Here is an 8,213-nt window from a genome sequence, read left to right on the forward strand (position 1 = left end):
TTTGTGGAAAATTTTCACAAACATCAGACTATTTAGATAAGGAGGAACTATACCATTCAAAAGTCTGGCCACTCTCATCTCCTCCCATGAAACTAATACAGTGCTTCCTGTCTCTGACTTATTTACAGTCCTGTGTTGCGTAATGAGAAGAATATATTCTGAGAAATGCATTCTTGGGTGATTTCATCTTGTGTAAATATCATGAAGTGTGCTTCCATGAACCTAGATGGCGTGGCCTACTCTGCACCTTGGCTATATGGTGTAGCTTGTTGCTCCTAGGCTACTCACCTATACAGTATGCTACCATTTTGAATACCATCGGCAATTATAACACAATGGTTTTTGTGTTTCTAAACATAGGAAAGACATAGCAAAAATATAGTAGAAATATAAAAACTGGTACAGGGTATTTATAATGAATGGGGCAAAGAACTGGAAGTGAGTTAGTGAAGGGAATGGTGAGTTAGTGAAGGAAATGGTGAGTGAATGCGGAGGTCTCAGACATTTATTGTAGACTTTATAAATACTGTAAATGAAATAAATAAAAAGCAGTTTTCACTCTTCCACAGTAAATCAACCTAAGCCTACTGAACCTTTCACTCTATCAACTTTGTAATTTTTAAACTTGTTCATGTTTTGTAATATCACTTAAAACACAAGTGAGTTGTACAGAAAAAAAAATTGTATAGACGTTTTATGTACAAAAATATTTTCTGTTTTATATTCTTATTCCAAAAGTATTTTTGTTCTTAAATTTCTCAATTCTTTTTTTTTCCTTTTTAAACATTTGGGTTAAAATCAAAGACACAAACACACACATTAGCCTAGGTCTACACAGGGTCAGGATCAGCACTATCACTGTCTTCCGCCTTCACATATTGTCCCACTGGAAGGGTCACGATGCACAGAACTGCATGAGATGAAATTAAGCACGAGAGAAAATGATGCAATCAAGAGATACAGTGAACATGATATGTATGCAGCATCACACAGCATACTGTCAATTTGTTTATGAGTAGGAGTATACTGTAAGATTATGCAGAAGAGTATAGTAAAAACATAAACCAGTAACAGTGTAGACTTTATAAATACTGTAAATGAAATAAATAAAAAGCAGTTTTCACTCTTCCACAGTAAATCAACCTAAGCCTACTGAACCTTTCACTCTATCAACTTTGTAATTTTTAAACTTGTTCATGTTTTGTAATATCACTTAAAACACAAGTGAGTTGTACAGAAAAAAAAATTGTATAGACGTTTTATGTACAAAAATATTTTCTGTTTTATATTCTTATTCCAAAAGTATTTTTGTTCTTAAATTTCTCAATTCTTTTTTTTTCCTTTTTAAACATTTGGGTTAAAATCAAAGACACAAACACACACATTAGCCTAGGTCTACACAGGGTCAGGATCAGCACTATCACTGTCTTCCGCCTTCACATATTGTCCCACTGGAAGGGTCACGATGCACAGAACTGCATGAGATGAAATTAAGCACGAGAGAAAATGATGCAATCAAGAGATACAGTGAACATGATATGTATGCAGCATCACACAGCATACTGTCAATTTGTTTATGAGTAGGAGTATACTGTAAGATTATGCAGAAGAGTATAGTAAAAACATAAACCAGTAACAGACTTATTTATTATCACTATCAAGTGTTATATACTGCACATGATCACACGTGCTATTCTTTTATTGGCAGCCAGTGTAACTGGTTTGTTAACACCAGCGTCACCATAAGCATGTTGGTAATGCATTGCACTACAGCATTACGGCAGCTACAAGATCACTGGGAGAAGGAAACTTTTCAACTCCACTGAAAAGTGGTTCTTGCAGAACCATTGTCATGAACATAGTTCATTGTTGACAAAAACCATGTTATGCAGTGTGTGACTATATTTAAATTCACCATTTCTATGTGTTTATAAAAACAATAGAGAAGATCAAAATTTCAGCTTAACACAATGTGGGAGCCTGCCGGTGGCGTGGTGATTAAGGTACTGGACTCTCACATGGCCGACTATGGTTCTAGTTTGGACCTAGTGGCTTTCTCTCTCCCTCTCTCTCTCTCTCTCTTCTCTCTCTCTCTCTCTCTCTCTCTCCCCCCTCTCTGTCTTTCTGTTCATATTTTTAAAAATAATAATAAATAAAAACACAGTGTGTAAGACAAAACAAGTCTTAGATTGTTTTTTTTCTCATTATAGTTTGTTTTAATGGGTCTCCAAATTCTGTGACAGATTTTTGGACAAGTTGTTCCCATTAAAAAGTACCTATTTTAAAAATTAATAACTTAAAATTGTCGCACACAAAAAACCAAAATGGCCCAGAAAACATTACCCTTTCCTTCTGAAGTTTTTACAATGCATTGTTATCATTAACCAGTTTTTACTATTAAACTTAATTGAGACAAACAGTTCTGAGACTGTTCTTCCACACTGATTAAGACTGGGATGGCAGGAATTAAGGATATTCATTTAGCCTTCAGAGCTTGCTGGGCAGACTTGGTGACCTTGCCAGCTCCAGCAGCCTTCTTGTCCATGGCTTTGATGATACCCACGGCAACTGTCTGTTTTATATCACGAACAGCAAAACGACCCAGAGGAGCATAGTCAGAGAAGCTCTCAACACACATGGGCTTGCCAGGATTATATCAACAATGGCAGCATCACTAGATTTCAAGAATTGAGGGCCATCCTCCAGCTCTTTACCAGAACAGTGATCAATCTTTTCTTTCAGTTCAGCAAACTGGCAAGTAATGTGAGTTGTTCAACACTGCCACATCGAACATTTTTGATAGATACATTCTTGACATTGAAGCCAACAATGTCCCCAGGAAGACCTTCACTCAGAGCTTCATGGCACATTTCCACAGACTTTGTTTCAGTTGTCACACTGACTGGTGCAAAGGTGACCACCATACCAGGTTTGAGCACATCAGTCTCCACTTGGCCCTCAGGGACAGTGCCAATACCACCAATTTTGTACACATCCTGGAGGGGCAGACGCCAGGGCTTGTCAGTTGGACGAGTTGGTGGCAGGATGCAATCCAGAACTTCAAACAGTGTAGTTCCACTGGCATTGTCATCTTCAGCGGTATCTTTCCATCCCTTGAACCATGGCATATTAGCACTTGACTCTAACATGTTTTCACAATTCCAACCAGAAATGGACACAAATGCTACTGTGTCAGGATTGTAGCCAATTTTCTTAATGTAGGTGCTGACTTCTTTCACAGTTTCCTCATATTCCTTCTGACTGTAGGGTGGCTCAGTAGAATCCATTTTGTTAACACCAACAATTAGTTGTTTCACACCCAGTGTGTAAGCCAGAAGGGCATGCTCACAGGTCTGCCCATTCTTGGAGATACCATCTTTGAATTCACCAACACCAGCAGCAACAATCAGGACAGCACAGTCAGCCTGAGATGTGCCTATAATTGTGTTTTTGATAAAGTCTCTGTGTCCTGGGGCATCAATGATAGTCATATAATACTTGTTGGTCTCAAATTTCCACAGGGAGATTATCAATGGTGATACTACGCTCACATTCAGCTTTCAGTTTATGCAAGACCCAGGAATACTGGAAGGAGCTCTTTCCAATCTCAGTAGTCTCCGCAAATTTTTGATGGTTCTATTGTCAATCCCACCACATTCGTAGATCAGATGGCCAGCAGTGGTGGGCTTGCCAGAATCTACATGTCCAATGACAATAATGTTGATGCAAGTCTTCTTTCCCATTTTGATTTTGATTTAGCAGTGGTTTTCACAACACCTGTGTTCTGGTGGCAAACCCCTTGCAATAAAAGTGCCTTAGATTTTTATTCTGCTCTAATAAAATGTAATGATTGTCATAACACAAAACTAGTTGATATCAAGAAGACCTCAAGTTCTTAAAACAAATTCATTTTCTTCCAATTAAAAATAATGTTCTGGGGAACCAGCAGTTAGCATAATGGCTATGTCGCTGGACTCCCACGCAGTCCACCGCGGTTTGCGTCCCAGACCCGGTGGCTTAAAACTCACGCCAGGCACATGTGCATGCGTGCCCAAGATCCTGAGAGGAGAATGGAGGAGAAGGGATTGCGGTGTGACCATCCCCTCTGGGGGGTGATTTCTTGCTTTCTGTCTCTATGTCTCTCTCTGTCTGTCTGGCGAGCGCACGTGCCCTATAGCGAAAACCTCTCAAAAAAAAAAAAAAAAAAGAATGTTCTGTATAGTGAAGATAGATCATTGGATTTCATAATTCACATATACTTGGGATGATAGAGATTAACAAATTTATTTCATGAAAATAAGCACTGAAGCATCTACCTACGTCTCTGGAACTGCTCTTCCATGGTTAAGTAGGTCTGAGAGTATCAGCATGGGGAGACACCTGGCCCTTTCAAAATGAAGAAAGAAAACTGAAGGGAAAAAATGAATGAGAGATCTGTTTTCAGCTACAGACTGGATTTGCATCCAGTTTCTTCATCACACGTATCCAATGAGCCTAGCTCACAAGACATGCACCCACACTTGGCCACTTCCCTTGACTTCTAGCTGGAGAAACTGTACCCAGAGGCCCGTATCAAATGCCACCACCAGATTTGATGTATGACAGCATATGCCAGGATGAGAAAGGTTAACCTATGTTCTAGTCTCACGGGATCTACGGAGGCTCTGATTTCCTATGAGGCTGTCTGGTGACACAACACAACCAGGAAGTGCAGGGACTTAATCACTTAAGAGGTGAACTTGGACCAATGCAAGACAGAAAAGGAGGGAAAATTCAACACAAAAATTGCTCACCTTTCTTCCTCTGTGGACAGTTCTGATGCACAGTAGTTCTATAATAAAACGTTCCTAAAGATGTTTCACAAAATGACCAACCAGCTGTGTACATTGCAAAGCTATAACCATCTCTGTAATATAGCCACTACATTTTGCTCTAGATTTCTGGGACTGAACTTCCAATAAAGCACCACCTGGTAAGTTTTTGCTGCAGGCATTGTTTTCTGAGGAAACTCGATTAACTCTGAGAAATAGAATTATACTTTCTCCCAGAAATAGTGTATGAAGTAAAGGATAGGATTATAATGCTAGGTCTTCATGAAGTCTAACAACATGGAAGTGGGCCTGGTAGGATCTAGTGATAGTTCACTAGGTCTAAGACAGAGCCAGTGCGAAGTAGAGAGGCTAACCACCACTTGCCAAAGTGGGAATCACCATTTCTCATGCCCAGTAAAGATAGCAGATCAGAGAGAAAGGACTGGTGTTCTCCTGGGTGGTTATGCTCTATTTAAGCTCTCATATCATAGTAAGGTTCTCTGAACTGAGGCAATTCATTAGAAATGAAAGTAGACTGAATTTTCAGGACAAATCAGTGAAAAGTAAGAAGACAGGGCAAATGTGGAAAAAAAAAATCTTCACAAATCTTTACATCTAAGTACTGTAAGATAGGTTCTGCCAAGGTGCTAAGAATTCAAACTTTAGTAGACATGAAAGTTCAACAGAATCTGCCTGAGGAATAAAGGAAATTTCCAGAAGATTACAACATCACTCATTTTAGCAAACTATTACTGGACTTCACTCTATATAAATTAAACAGTAAAATGTGATTAAACACACACACACACACACACACACACACACACAGTATGTGAGTGGTCTCCAGAAGTTATAATCTCAAGCCAGCCCAATTGCTTAATGAATGGCTAAGGAAGCTAGATCCCACATGGCCAACCATGATTTGAGTCCCCGGCCCAGCAGCTGGAAGAATACACTGGGCATATATGCATGCATGCCCAAAAATGGAGGGAAAAGATTGCAACAAGATCATTCCCCACTAAGAAGTGCATTCTCTTTCTTTCTTTTTTTCTGTTTCTGGCAAGCACATGCACCCCTGGCAATGAAAGAAAAAAATAAAAGTTGTAGTCTCGATGTTAAATCTGCTAGCTACTTGTTTCATGATGTTACATGCATCAACATTTTGAGATCCAATGTCTTCCATAGATTGCAAATATCACATACCTCACAAGATTATTAGCAGAATCAAAGGAGATAATGTGAGAGATCTTTGTAAATTACTGCCTCGATTAGAATGTTTCTGACTACAAAGTACAAAATACCCAACTACATATGGCTGAAATTATAAGACCATTTATCATCTCTCATGACCAGAAGCCTAGAAGTAATTTCCAGAATAGGTGAGGCCAATAACTAAACAGTATTATCAATTTCCTTTGGTGGATTCCCTTGGAGTTTACCACAACTATAAACACCATGTCCTCACACAATTGTACAAAAAAGTAGGAAGTGGGGAGGGCTTCCTCTTCCATGTCTCCCTTATAAGAGTAGGAGAAAACTTTCCTAGAAATCCCATTGGACTTTTCCTCAGAACTGACTCATATGCCCCACTCCAAACCAATCATAAATGAGAAGACAGAGTGCACAAACAGACTTAAAATCATTCACCACCTGAGGTGGGGGGAGCACTCCCCTCTTACTCACTGCTACCAAGTGTTTCAACAGAATCAGGGTCTGTTAGTCCAGAACTGAGCAATAGTTGTTGGCCAGGAAACCCAAGCAATGACAAAATTTAAGTGTTTCAAAGAAAATACCTTAAGATACACTGCATGAATAGCTTAGGGATTTTTGTTTGTTTGTTTGTTTGCTTGTTTTTTAACTAATATGAACAAGTTCCTTTACTTAAGGATCTTCTAATTCAACCTAAGGAAACCACAAAGCAAACCAGTGTTACTGGAAGAAGGAGGATATATTCTAAGAATGTTTCCCCTATGCATTTGGATCCCTATGTTTTCTAAAACAGTGATCAAGATAATAGGTGTATAATGTGTCTACCATCTAATCAACCAACTCTACAAAGATGTAAAGACAAACAAGTGAGTGGCATACCTTCCCCATTAAATTCTGGTTTATGCAAGTTTATGAACTTGCATTCCTGATTGTTTCAGATCTCACAAAAAGTTCATTCCTCTCTCTTTTTTTTTGTACTTGGGTTTGACTTGCATGCAAATCTGCACTGTGCAGCTCTCAGTGGAGATCCATCCTCTACCAGAGGACAGCAGTTTACAGCCCTCCATGCAGGTGGGGACATTAACTGGAGGGGGCAATGTCAGCTTTCACTTGACGGGAGTGTGGACAGACAGGGTAGAGACTTTCAAAGAATTAAAGGCAGGAACAGATGTTTAGAAATGTATTAACAGTTGGGACCAGAAAAATGTATGATGGTTAAGGCACTGGACTGCCACATGGCTGACTGGTTCCAGTCCCAGACCTGGCAGCTTGCTTTCTGATTTTCTCTCTCTCTCTCTCTCTCTCTCTCTCTCTCTCTCTGTTGTGCCCTATAGCCAATTAAAGAAAAATAATAATGATGATAATAAAATAAATAATTCTTTTAAAAAAAGAAATTTATTAACAGTTTAATTTCACTGTAAAAAACAGATAAGCTATTCCTGGGGATCCCTGCCCCACCTTCTGTCCATCTTTTCCCCACTTTCTATTGCCTCTGTGTTTGAAAACTCTGCCTGGCTATTAGTTTTTAATGAAAACAATATGTTTATCATGTTTGATGGCAGACTCAGCTGTTTGCTCCACAAGATTGTTATTTTTTTTCCTTAGACAGATTCAGCTGGCAGCCTCTGTGGATTCCTTTGCACAAAAATGACACCAGGACACCAGAGCTCCAGTGGCAAGAAGCAAATTCTATACCTCAACAATTTTGTCTGCAAAATAAAGTATTGCCAAATGATCTTTTTCTTTTCCTTAAGGAAAAGGCAGAAATGATAGAATAAAATCTCTTTAAAAGCCTTGACAAGAAAATGTACTCGCATATCCAAACAGAACAATGGGCTTCTTAAGCTTTCTATGATTTTAAATACTTGGTTGATGCCACAGCAGCCCCCTCAAGTCCATACTTGCCACCATGCCTGAAGATCTTGGACGATGAGAACAGACTTCATTACCATGACTAACTCTCCTAGTTCCAAACTTCAGCTCCAGAGAGGAGCCGAGCAGACACAGGCTAAAAAATAAGTAATGAGAAACATGTTGCAAAATTCACTTTAAAATTATATGGCTAATTTTTCTTACATCCATAAAACTGCTAGTACAATGCTGTTATGCAGTTTAATTTGATTATCTAGATGTCATTTAAGAAAAAAAGGGAAACAACTTCAGCATAATTTTAAATGTCTCCACTGCAGACAC

General features: G+C 39.0%; 1 pseudogene; it reads right to left on the reverse strand.

The window, feature by feature from the left end:
* Positions 1-2,420: 2,420 nt before the first annotated feature.
* On the reverse strand, positions 2,421-3,743 carry LOC102477484 (elongation factor 1-alpha 1 pseudogene; annotated as a pseudogene).
* Between the last annotated feature and the right edge of the window lie 4,470 nt (positions 3,744-8,213).

This window comes from Tupaia chinensis, unplaced genomic scaffold (assembly GCF_000334495.1).
Source record: "Tupaia chinensis unplaced genomic scaffold, TupChi_1.0 Scaffold000489_1, whole genome shotgun sequence".
In the NCBI taxonomy this organism is placed as follows: domain Eukaryota; kingdom Metazoa; phylum Chordata; class Mammalia; order Scandentia; family Tupaiidae; genus Tupaia; species Tupaia belangeri.